The sequence below is a fragment of the Syngnathoides biaculeatus genome, chromosome 15 (assembly GCF_019802595.1).
Source record: "Syngnathoides biaculeatus isolate LvHL_M chromosome 15, ASM1980259v1, whole genome shotgun sequence".
Classification (NCBI taxonomy): domain Eukaryota; kingdom Metazoa; phylum Chordata; class Actinopteri; order Syngnathiformes; family Syngnathidae; genus Syngnathoides; species Syngnathoides biaculeatus.
In genome coordinates this window covers 55,963-69,461 of record NC_084654.1, presented here as the reverse complement: position 1 = coordinate 69,461, position 13,499 = coordinate 55,963, and the positions used below count along the sequence as shown (strand labels likewise).

General features: G+C 43.8%; 3 non-coding genes across 3 annotated transcripts; 1 reads left to right on the top strand and 2 right to left on the bottom strand.

Moving 5' to 3' along the window:
• Positions 1–12,313: 12,313 nt before the first annotated feature.
• Positions 12,314–12,424, bottom strand: trnal-caa (transfer RNA leucine (anticodon CAA)). Its single transcript has 2 exons — positions 12,387–12,424; positions 12,314–12,359 (listed from the first exon to the last, which is right to left on the bottom strand). It is a non-coding gene; the product is annotated as a tRNA-Leu (tRNA).
• Positions 12,425–12,564: 140 nt separating this feature from the next.
• LOC133513843 (5S ribosomal RNA) lies at positions 12,565–12,683 on the top strand. The gene has a single exon (XR_009798632.1). It is a non-coding gene; the product is annotated as a 5S ribosomal RNA (ribosomal RNA).
• Positions 12,684–12,821: 138 nt separating this feature from the next.
• Positions 12,822–12,903, bottom strand: trnas-aga (transfer RNA serine (anticodon AGA)). Its single transcript has one exon. It is a non-coding gene; the product is annotated as a tRNA-Ser (tRNA).
• Between the last annotated feature and the right edge of the window lie 596 nt (positions 12,904–13,499).

The window sequence follows — 13,499 nt, the reverse complement described above, 5'->3', positions numbered from 1 at the left end:
CTCACCTATACGGACAAACTCACATTCGCACTGTCTCTCGCTCACTTTCACATTCACATCTCAAAAACAGTGTCACCCACTTTCATGTTCACACACAAAGACAAACTACCTCTCTCTCACACAGAGTGTGGAACGTTCAAACCAAAGAATAAACCATTTTCAGATGCTAAGCCACATTTCTGCCCCATACTGACCCATTTTGACCAAAATCCTTCAAATATGTTCAACTCGAGTAAACTTACAAGCGTCATTGTTGAAAAAAATATAGAAGCATGTGCATGTAGTTAAGTATTAAAAGATGTATAGATTATCAAGCAGATTATTGATCTTCCAATATGTATTTAGGAAAAGTTGCATTTCATTTTAGATGGGAAAATAAGTGAAATGATAGGAATGCCAAATTTTACGTTGTATAGATAGAACGTGGCGGCACGGTGGCTCAGCCGGTAAAGGGTTTGTCTCACAGTTGTGAGGTCCTGGCTTCAATCCCGGACCCACCTGTGTGGTGTTTGTACCTGCGTGGGTTTCCTCCAGGCACTCCAGGTTCCTCATTTAATCCATACCACTTGTGATTTCTTTGACAAATGTGAAACCAAAACTTGAAAGCCATGGGCATCACATTGTCTCGCCCCACTATTTGAGAAGCACTGCATTCGAAGAGGATATGTAAGTGCATTGCTGGTGTAGTGGTTAGCATAGCTTCCTTCCAAAAGTTCTCCTGGGTTCATTTCCCAGCCAATGCATTGGTTTACCATGATCTAAAGTTTTATTGACTGGATGTATCTCTGTGACTGGTCATTGGAGGTGGGAACCTTTTTTTCCCCAGTGGCCCTTACATCAGCGCGCCGTTGCTTGGGGCGATTGACAACGGTCTACAGTCCCTAAGCCAATAGGGATAGAGCACACGATATGGGGTTTCCCTGAGCAAATTTGGCTACAGAACACAATGCGCATTTATTCACTGTAAAAAAAAAAAAAAATCCTACTACACTGTGAAAAATTCTAACCACGCACACATACACTCAAAGGCCGCGTTAAGTGAACCGCAAACACTGGATTTGAGAACATGGATAGTTTATTTAACTAATCATAAAACTGCAGAACATTGTCTTGAACACTTCACAAATACGAGTTATAAACTATCTAAACAGTCGCTGAAACATCATGTGAATGAAGGTGAGAGAGGAGAGAATTTAAAGGGCCCCTGTCATTAAATGGATGATTTTTAGTATATTAATGAAAAAAACGTCAGCCAATATGGGCCCATGCATTTTTTCACCACAAAACCTGATTTTGACGGATACAGCTTTTTGTAACTCCTGTCATGAAAATCCTCTTGAGGGATTTGTTTTTGAGAAGAAGCAGGAAGTAACGTAAAAGACAGCGGCGCCCCCAAGTGGACTCGTTTGTTTCCAATAGTTTTACCTCTGGGAAGGTAGCTCGTTGTTCCTTCGTGTTAGCCAAAATGCCGGCTCATTGAATTGCTGGACATTGTTTGAACACTCGGGAGAATGGATTTAGCCTTCCTAAGTTTGCATGAGACCCGGTTCGTTGTGAAAAATGGATTGCACAGGTGCAGAGGACGAGAGCATTGTGGGTTCCAAATAACAGGTAGGCAGTAATGAGCCCCGGCTCGACGGTGTTCAACAAGTACTGCGGCGGCTTTGAACATCCCCCTAAAAGCAGCATGGCTCGGCTCCACTTCCTCCTTATATCCCACCACAGCCCAGAAAATCAGCCACACCGGCTGAGGCTCCGCGTTCGGCGGTCACTGCTTCTGCGAAGGCTGCGCATCGCCACGATGGCTCATCTCTGCTGCATAAGTGAACGGGGATGAGGTTTGGCCGTGATCGCATATCTAAATATGGCTCGAAACAATCGTGTAATATTGCACCGATGGCTTGAAACAATAGTGTAATATTGCCCCGGTAACTTCACTCGGTTGTGTGGTGTTAGCTTTCGTGTTAGACAGGGCGTGTTTGTCTCCCATAGTTAGGGTGCACCGCGTGTTTTCATTTGCTAATGTCCGGGTGACGTCACGGACGGAGGACGCAGCCCACCACTTGGATATCGCAGAATGACACTTCTGCAACTTTGCGCATGGATGACCCGCTCTCTGCTCACATTATTTTATTGGATGGACATTGAAGTGAATAATGTTATATGTATTTTTCATGACAATATCTATTTTAGAATATTTATAGGGATGATAGCCGGGCTTTAAATTCTGGCCTCTCTGAAAGGTTAGGGTTATTCACTCGATTAAATAGTGATTAAAGCAACGTGGGGCAGCATGGGGAATGGTCCGATATGCATTTTTTTATTGTTATATAGCAGTGATCCAAGTGTTATTTTCCCTTGTAAATTCTATGCTCTGCTTGTATTTAGGGATTCATGGTTGAGTTTAGCTTGGTTAAAATCTCCTACAATAGCAAAAGGTGAGTCTGGGTATTTTTTCTCAATTTTGTTGACTTGTTCGGTGAACGTTAGCAGTGCTGCCTTTATGCTAGCTTGGGGCAGAATGTAGACACTGACGAGTCTGAACGAGGCAAACTCACATCGTATAATGGCTTTCAGTTCAAGAACAGTGACTCCAAATGTGGACTGTAGTGTGTGATGAGCTGTTATATCCATGCACCGTTTCTCATCGCTACGGAAGCATATCCCACCGCCTTTTGTTTTCTTCACCATCTCTGCGATGCAATCCACCCGATAAACGGATGGTGGATTTCGTTATAGCTCCATGGGGAAAGCATTCACACAGCAGTGTCTCTGTGAAACTCTGGGATGTTTGTAATTTACTGAGCAGATTTTTGACACAGAGGACCAGGTGATGTAATGTTAAAAACATGGCACAAAATATCCATCCATCCATTTTCTTTGCCGCTTATCCTCACGAGAGTCATGAGTTGTGCTGGAGCCTATCCCAGCTGTCAACGGGCAGGAAGGAGGGTACACCCTGAACTGGTTGCCAGCCAATCGCAGTGCACATAGAGACAAACAGCCATTCGCACTCACAGTCACACCTAGGAGCAATTTAGTGTGCAATTAATGTTGCACATTTTTGGGATGTGGGAGGAAAACAGAGTGCCTGGAGAAAACCCACACAGGCACAGGGAGAAGATGCAAACACCACACAGGCGGGGCCATGATCAAACCCGGGTCCTCAGAACTGTGAGGCCAACGCTTTTACCTGCTGATTCACCATGCTGCCGGCCCAGAATTTATTCAGTAAAATTAGGCAGCTTCCCATCATGAAATGTCAGTAACCATGTTCTTAATTATTCTGTGTTAGTCAATATACTCTTCCCAGTTCAACTGATCTCTTTTTACACCTAACAATTTTATCTTATCTACTGGTTCTTTACATTACATTCACCTGAGAACTTCATCATAATTATAAGTAAAGATGACAATTTTTGACTTGATCCCAGAACAATAGATTTTTCATGTTTGAGATTTTTGATCCACATTTATTTCACATCCAATCGAAGGCTAAATCCAACTCAGAAATTAGAACCTTGGCTAACTGTAAAATATTATTTCATCCATAAATGTGGTGTAGAATGATCAGCACAAATTTGCACTTTTGCTTTATCCAAACGACTCATAAGTGAAAATCGAGTCGGCTACAGAGGAAGTCCAAGGCAGGTCCTCTGCAGCCCACCACAATCTAGCTATTTGGAATTTGATAGCCTTTTTTTTTTAATAAACTCTCGAGTTGTGGATGATTAATTACTGTAGAAATGTGATGGCCTTCATTTCAAATCCAGAGTGAACATGTCTAACAAACCATAATGAAATTGGTTTAAAAATAACCTGTGATTGAGCTTGCTTGGAGTCAAACGCAGAATCTTCTGATCTGAAGTCAGACACATTATCCATTATGCCACTAGCCTAGTGGATTGGAGCAGTCGTCTGCAAGCCCATGTGTATTATTGTTACTCACATGCAATCTTCAAAAGCAGCAGTACTAAAAAAAGGGAAACTGCGGGGATGCATTCCTGCATTGAACTGAGGTTGCTGCAGCCACAACATAGAGTAATAACCACGACACAATCACAGGTTCTCGACACATCCTGTCATAAAAGCTGTCTGTCTATATCTGTTGACTGGCGAGTGTGAAAGGAGACCTGCGGGACTCAGCACCAGCACTCTACCGAAACAATGTAGGAGGCTTGGTCGGCATTAAACTGTCGATCAAGAAGATCAACAATTTCCACCTTTTCCCCAAAGTTTGCTGGGAAAGACCCGAGCACTCCAGTAACCCTTGGCAGGACAATTTGGAAAATGGATGGATGGACAAGTAGAAATCTCTCTCTCCCTCTTTCTCACTCCAGGTGCAGACAGATTCATCAGTGTCATCCAAACAATCAGACAGATATTGAGGAGAACAACACTGTCGTTCATACATGAAGGCTTGAGGAAGCCTTTAAGAAAACAGGATTTGTGAGTCCAATGTTTAGAACCTCCCATAAAAAATAAACATACAAATTGCCTGTAACCAGATTACTCTGTGGCACAATGGACAGTTGTGTTCTAGATTAATCGAGTAGTAATCCAAAGGGCATCATGGGCGGAGTTCAGAAAATGACGCTCACTGATTGGTCAAAAGGGAGCTGTCAATCATTCTCGTGGCTCCATCCATTCCCAGGAACTTGAAGGTCTCGACGGTTGACACAAGGCAGTTGGACAACGTGAGGGGCAGCTGTGGCGAAGGATGCCTCCCGAAGTCCACAACACCAACACGACTGATCTTCTTCCCTTCGAGCCACACCATCTTTGGCGACTGGGGTGTGGCGCAATGGACAGCACATTGGACTCCTAGTTTAATAGAGAGGTATTCCAAAGGTTCTGGGTTTGAGTCCCACCAGAGTTGTTCTTTCCCTGGCCAAATGAAGCACTGACGTGTGATGGTCTTCTTCCTTCTATTTATGGCATACTTGTGTCTGGAGTCTTTTCAATTCATAACAATAATAATCATGAATGTCGGAGTCACCACAAACCTGAAAATGAAGCACGGGTCTTCAATGTGTTGATCGAATGAGAGGCATTTTTGGTCGATCGCGGATGGTGTACACAAAAAAAAAAAAATGTGCCAATGTTCCCTCTTAAGTGCGAACAGGCGATCTGAAGTACAGTAAATGAACCCATAAGAGACAGCATGAACATTTTTTTTTAACAGGGATGATAAGAAAAGCGTAGAGAGACGAAAACAATAGATAAAAGCAAGTCACCCGAAAGCTAAGACGAGAAAATATGACGAAGCATATGTAGCGCTTGGCTTCACTGTGACAACGAGGAAAGAAAAAAAATGTTGGCAGTGGACAACATGAAAACAAATAAATTCATGCGCCACTTAACGAGGTTCCACCCCAGTCATGCTGATAAAACGATGGATTATTTTCAGTGAAAACATCTCGAATATTGCCAACAATCATCCCGCCTTGTAAAAGCTACATCAGTAAACTAGCGAGGACTGTTAGCATCATACAAGGTACAAATACAGATACAAATTGCTGAGTGCAAAAAAACTCCACATCATAGCAGATATATTCAGATTTATTTTGTAAGGTAAAGTATTTTATATTTCGTGCTCCTGAGTTAATGTTGCTGTACTGAATTTGAAGTTTTTATTGTTTATTGATTTTATTTTTCACGATCAAATGGTGTAATAAGTCGGTCAAAAATTTGTTTTTCAGGCAAATTGATGCGCTTAAAATATTTTCTGTTTCAGACTGCCAATGTTCATAGTTATTCTCTGTTGTAAATTGTTGTATCTATCCATCCATTTTTTTGCCGCTTATCTTCACGAGGGTCACGGGATATCGATCGATGGATCTATTTTCTTTTGCTGCTTATCCTCATGAGGGTCACAGGGTATCTATCTATCCATTTTCTTTTCCTGCTTATCCCCATGAGGGTCGAGGGATATCTATCTATCTATCTATCTATCTATCTATCTATCTATCTATCTATCTATCTATCTATCTATCTATTTTCTTTTCCTGCTTATCCTCATAAGGGTCGAGGGATATCTCTATCTATCTATCTATCTATCTATCTATCTATCTATCTATCTATCTATCTATCTATCTATCTATCTATCTATCTATCTATCTATCTATCTATCTATCTATCTATTTTCTTTTCCTGCTTATCCTCATAAGGGTCGAGGGATATCTATCTATCTATTTTCTTTTGCTGCTTATTCTCACGAGGGTCACGGGGTATCTAGCCATCGATTTCTTGAGCCGCTTATCCTCACGAGGGTTGCGGGTTATCCATTGATCGATCAATTTTCTTTTGCTGCTTATCCTCACGAGGGTCACAGGGTATCTATCCATCCATTTTTTTTCCGCTTATCCTCACGAGGGTCAGGGGGGTGTCTATCTATCGATCTATTTTCTTTTGCCGCTTATCCTCATGAGGGTCACCGGGTATCTATCTATCCATTTTCTTTTCCTGCTTAACCTCATGAGGGTTGAGGGATATCTATCTATCTATCTATCTATCTATCTATCTATCTATCTATCTATCTATCTATCTATCTATCTATCTATCTATCTATCTATCTATCTATCTATGGACACACGGACTGGCCACCAAAAACTCATAACACGAAGCTTAAATACGAGACAAACGAGGTGCAGGTGAGTGGCATGACCACAACCCTAACAAACGCGATTGTTTTACATGGTTGACGAAGCTCGATCACCGTTTTCATGAGTCATGTATGACAGTAATAACACGTAACATTTCTGGAGAAAAAAAGAAGTAGGGTACTAGTTCCTCATTCTAACATAGCTGCTATACAGTACATGCACAGAATGATCTTTGTTCGAAACAATAAATTTTTAATGGGGTAGTGCACAATAAAAACAATTGTTTACACTTATGACACGTGGACATAACCTCCATCCAAAAGCCTTAAGGTAGACTACACACATCAGTGAGCTAAAAAAAAAAAAAAAAAAAAATCAGAAAAACAGCAACATATGTGTGTCCTTTGGATGGATGGAGAATAATGGAGCGGTCCTGTGTAATTTTTTGGGGGGAACTCCTCGGCGGGTGTCAACTCCTTTTGTGTTCGGAAGAGAGAGACATCGGGGAGAGAATTCAATTGACCCCTCCGTAGAAATTGCGTCATCTGTGTCGTTGACCAATCAGAGGCCAGAGATCTGCATAAAACACGCCCCCTTTTTTGACCCGCAGTTCCCTCAGACAACGTTGCATGGTCCAGTATAGCTTTTGTTAGCGTTTTATCGCGTATTTGGGTTCTTTAACAATAGATATGGTTAAGAGGTGTAGTCACGGACTTTATAATAGTGACGACAGGTATCCTGAAAGGCTAGTTGGTGGAGTTCAATTTGTACCCTTTCCAAAACCGAAGACCCAGTACGAAAAATGTCTTCGATGGATCAAACTTTGTGGAAGACCGCATCATCAACTGAATCCATTTAAAATCAACCAGAACAGAAGACAGAGTACAAAAAATGTCTTTGATGGATCAAACTTTGTGGAAGACCGCATTGTCAACTGAATCCATCACCCGGAACAGATATGTTTGCACGAAGGTAAGCCCTATATTTGATTTTCAATACATGTCTCATATAAATGAATGAGCAGTTCTTCGCTTGCATAACATAGCAACGTGTGAATGATTGACACACTTGTTCTGTGTTGAGCGATATTTTGCGATGATCTGACTGCACAAACGTGTCGGTTTGTTGCCGGCTACGGTAAACCGGACTATGTTTGCACGAAGGTATGCCCTATATTTGATTTTCAATACATGTCTCATATAAATGAATTAGCAGTTCTTCGCTTGCATAACATAGCTACGTGTGAATGATTGACACACTTGATCTGTGTTGAGCAATATTTTGTGATGATCTCACTGCACAAACGTGTCGCTTTGTTGGCGGTGTGCTAAGCTAAACCGGACTAGCAGTCCTAAAAGCCTTCGACGTGCACCGAGACACCAAGACTGAAGGAAGGATGTTTGAGGACACTAAAGTAGTGATTGTCGTACTCGGTTGGGACTTAAATAGGTTCGGCACTAATTCAAGAATAATTATTAAGGGGAGCGCTGTCGCATCCCATCTGAACGGGGGCAGGACCCAAATGCAGGACTCGGACGATGCCAGGTAGTTCAAGGAGAAACGTTTATTATATGCCGAGGTCGGGGATCGAGCTGGCAGTCCGGTGCAGCAGCGGTAGTTGGGACGCCGGGCAAAGAGAGCAGGTGAGCGGACAGGCAGGAGTCGGTACACAGGAGAACGATCAAGGCAGGCAGAAGTATCGAAGGAGTCAGGCTTACAAGGTTGGTCGGAGAATGGGTGAAGGTCGGTACACACAGGTTGTCGATCAGGGATACGAGAGTGCTGGAACGGGACATGAACCTCAATGAACTGGCCCCGGCCAGTCGTCATCAGGGTCATATAAATACACAGCATAATAAGGCTGCATGAGGCGCAGGTGTGTACCTCCCAATCAGAGCAACCGCGCAGACACCAGCACAACCCGGGCTGGAGCGGCAGGATCATGACAGTACCCCCCCTCAAAGGCACGGCTCCCAGACGTGCCTAAATGAAAGAAACAGACAATAATTAACACAGGCAGTGGTGGGCGGAAGGGGGGTCCGGAGGAGGGCACGCCCCCCCCCCCCCCAAACCCCAGTCTGGTGGCCATCCATATAAATACACAGCATAATCAGGCTGCATGAGGCGCAGGTGTGCACCTCCCAATCAGAGCAACCGCACGGACACCCGCACAGCCCGGGCTGGAGCGGCAGGATCATGACAAGCGCGTGACGTTACACACAAAAAAAAACGAGAGAAACAACTCGTAAATCAAGCCTCACCTTCTTTTCCTTCATACGGCGGTTCCCAAACGGCTATACAGATACACATACAGATTCTGCACACAGGTGTGATAGGTAACTCAAAAATAGAAAACTGTCAATGACGAATTCGTCTTTGGGTTATAATACATTATATTATGTGGCTTCTCGGTCTTCCTCTGACTCCGGAAAGATCTCGCGCTAATATCAATGGTTTCTCCGTCGATATGCATGTAAATACCATTGAAATACCCCTCGCTGAAATACTTGAAGCCCTGCTGTTTGCTTTTCAACGATATTTCACTGTTAGCTAAGAATGCGAGTGAGAAATCAGCCGGTAAATCGGACAGTTTCGCTCTATTCTTTTGTTGCTGCGCCGCCATTTTTGCTAATTGTTTGTCTGACGTTAGCGCACGTGCCGTGACGTCACTTCAGGAGGCGTGGTTAAGTGCCCTGTGTCATGATCCTGCCGCTTCAGCACGAGCTGTGTGGGTGCCCGCGCAGGTGCGCTGATTGGAAGGTGCACACCTGCGCTTCATGCAGCCTGATTATGCTATGGATTTATATGACCGCGCTGACAACTGGCCGGCGCCAGTTCGCATGATCTTCATGTCCCATTCGTGTGCTCCGGTATCCCTGATTGAACCTGTGTGTACCGACCTTCGTCCGTTTTCCGACCAACCTTGTAAGCCTGACTCCTTTGATACTTCTGCCTGCGTTGATTGTTCCCCTGTGTACCGACTCCTGCCTGTCCGCTCATCTGCTCTCTTCGCCCGACGCCCCAACTACCGCTGCTGCACCGGACTGCCTGCTCGATCCCCTACCTCTGCATATAATAAACGTGTCTCTTCTTGAACTACCTTGCGTCTTCCGAGTTCCTGCATTTGGGTCCTACTCTCGTTTCCGATGGGACGTGACACCCTGTATGGAGGGGTCAATTCTCTTCACTTTGCTCCTTCTGCAGAGGAGCGCGACACATCATTGTGTGAAATTACGCAAGCGTTTGGTTAGTGTGTCTCCCTCGTGGCACCATTCATGTGCCACTTTAGTCAAGTCTTGTTTTGTTCATGTTCCATCTTTGGCATTCTAGTGATTGGACCTAATTTCAGAATTTTTGCCACGTGTTTTTTGTGCTTCTGCCTTTTCAGACTGCTTCCCCGTGTATGACCTTTAAAAAAATCAAACTACCCTCGAAAATCATGCCCCTGCGTTTGGGTCCTATGCCTTGCCACATGCTCGTGACAGTAGGCAACGTTGTGTATGTACATTGCTATGAGAAAAGTTATTGTACATGGTTTTTTTCCTTTCACATTTCAAATTCAGTTATTCAGGTAAAAAAAAAAATTCTAAACTAAAACGCTCAAATTTAATTATATTTCTGTGTTTCATTCATTCAATTAAACTGTAATTGACAAATGCCACGTCCCATCAGAAACGCGAGTAGGACCCAAATGGAGGAACTCGGAAGACGCAAGGTAGTTCAAGAAGAGACACGTTTATTGTATGCAGAGGTAGGGGATCGAACAGGCAGTCCGGCGCAGCAGCAGTAGTTGGGACTTCGGGCAAGCAGGAGTCGACACACGGGAGAACAATCAAAGCAGGCAGAAGTATCGAAGGAGTCAGGCTTAACTTTGAAATGGAACTAGGAATTGGAAGACAATCATTGTCTTTCCACCACGGAAACTATTGACTACACTGACTTTTTCTTTAGAATGGAAGCAGACTGCCTCTTTGGTGAAATACAATTGGACAGCTCCATCTTCAAGGCATTAGCCTCAAATGAAGAATCACTGTTGACTCAATCACAACAATTACTGATTTTATGAAATATGTGTTATCTGGTTACTATCCTGGAAACAATTTTTTATTCATATTTGTCAAAATGATGCAGTGTCAATCACAACATACTGTCACCTGACAATGAAACATATTGTATTTATCTGCCTGGCCTAATTAGCATCAATGAGGCGCAGGTGAGGAGCTGCTGCTGGCCCTTGTTTGAATTTGTCATGTAGAGGTGGGTTGTTATTCTACAATAGTGGAATTTGACTCACCTTTGACCTTTGGCAACGTGGGAGAGGACCCAAATGCAGTCACACTGGAGTCACTCTTTCATTAGAAATGTTGTTTACATTCATGGGAGAATTTGGGGAACGACTTTTACGTGCATCCATGTCGGTGAAAAGGCTATAGTGGTTGCCAAAGGAAGCACTGAAGCTTTGCAGCCTTCCTCCATCCCGTTTTCTAGAATATTGTGTCTGGAGTCTTTTAAATTCATAACATGTCAATCATGGATGTCAGAGTCCCCACAAACCTGACAATGAATATCCATCCATTTCTGTAGCCACTTATCCTCACAAGGGTCATAGGAGTGCTAGAGCCTATCCCAGCTGTCATCGGTCAGGACGCGGGGTACACCTTGAACTGGTTCCCAGCCAATCACAGGCCAAATAGAGACAAAAAGCCGGACTCACAATCACACCGAGGGGCAATTTAAAGGGTCCAATTAATGATGCATGTTTTTGGGAGGTGGGAGGAAACCGGAGTGCCCAGAGTGTTGGATATTATTTTTAGATCAATACAAAAGTCCGTTAATCATCTGACTCCAAATTGTGACCTTACCCAACCACCACTCATCCAACAATTTGCGCGCTCGTTCTGCAAAGAAAAGACCAGGAAGCCGGCGTTTTCACACGCGAGTGGATTTATTCCTTCAACAAACACCTGGGTCTCGGGTCCCTCTCAATACAACCCTGTACGTCTCTGTTCCCTCCAGCTGACGTACTCCACTTCCGAGTTGCCCAGGACAATTTAAAAGTACAATCTACTAATTCACTATTGGTTATGTGTCTCCTGCAGTTATCCTTGCCGCTCTCTCATTGGTCTTCTTTGGTCCGCAGGATGTTGGCCCGACTCCTCCCGCCTGCGGTTGTTAATGTTTTGTTGCTCCCGTCCCCCTCTAGGTCTGGGTCGTCGCCTGGGTCAAGAGTCGCGCCGCGTCACACCTGCTGATTGTGGTCATAACCACCCAACCGTCGAGAACATTCCGTTCTAGCACGCTATCTGCTGTAATCACTTTCTTGCCACATTCTCACACTGCAACTTTTCATCCACAGACTTTCACACATTAAGCAGTATTGCAAATACATCGCCTTGTTGATTAACTTTTATACATATCACCCACGGAGAGAACACGCAAACTCCACAAAGGCGGATATGGGATTGAACATAGGACCTCAGAACTGTGAGGCTGACGATTTACCATCTGATCCACCGTGCTGCCAAAAGCTTTCTTTCAGCTTGTCCCGTCAGGGGTCTAAGATGAACGCTCATATTTAATTGGCACAGTTTTTACGCCGGATTCCTGCCACAACCCCTCTTGGGGAGTGGAGGCCCTAGTGAGGAAAGACTTCCCAACACTGGTTAACCAAACCAATGCCCTCATCACTGAGTTATGGGGCCCCAGTGTGTCAGAAGTGGGATTCGAACCCACGCCTCCATTCGGAGACCAGAATACCCATCAACCGGAAGGATTTTAGTCCTTGAGTCTGGCGCCTTAGATTGCTCAGCCATCCTGACACTGACTTTGTGTAGGCCAACAGACACCCAAATCTACTCCCTAAATTGACTGATACCAGGTGCTGTCAGCATTTTGTCAAATGGAAACAGAATCATATTTTAAGAAAATACTTTCCCCCCGTTTTTTATCTGTAGCTTCCGCTTACAGCCATACTATCCTGAAAGTGCCTGATCTCGTCCGATCTCAGAAGCTAAGCAGGGTCAGGCCTGGTTAGTACTTGGATGGGAGACCGCCTGGGAATACCAGGTGCTGGAAGTATTTCGTCAAGTGGATACGGAATCATGCTAATATTTCCAGTTTTCCATCGAGTGATACTGCATCGGAACAGGTAATTCTCCCAAAACCCACCACTGACCTCATGATTTGAACTCATCCCAAACCAAAAGACTGCACATTCGTTGTCGGCAGGACTCGAACCTGCGCAGGGAGACCCCAATGGATTTCTAGTCCATTGCCTTAACCACTTGGCCACGACAACCTGACTGCTAGGTTATGTGTATGCACAATTTTTTTTAACCTGATGGTGGTCTCCATGCTTTGTCCTGCTTCACGTTTTTTTCCCCTCGATGTAAAAACATGATGATAAATTATTCATCTGGTGCACAAACACATCCCACACCACACTAATTTTGATGCGAAGAGCGAGAAAATATTTTCACTCTCAATGAAAATTTCAACCGGCTTTTTAACTAATCTGTTGGTTTCTTAATTGTGGGGTGGTGGGCACTTACTTCGTGAAATCACCAGTCCAGCGCTTTAAACCTGCACACAATCCAGACTCCTGACATAGTTAAAAGTTCTCTCTTTTTATTGGCACTATCATTTAAGATAAGTGTTATAAATCCTTCAGTGACGTCAGTCCTCACCCTCCGTGACCGATTTATCGCTGATTCTGACTCAGACTGAATAATTTACCCACAATGCATTGCTTGTTTAAGAGTCCAGTAAAACTGTATTCTTAATGTAAAGACAAAAAGTTTTGGGGATTTTCTTTCCTTGTTGTGGCTTAGTATAATATTAATAAAGTGGTCTGTCTAAAAAAGGAGTGGCCAATCCGCGGCTCTTTGCCTCCTT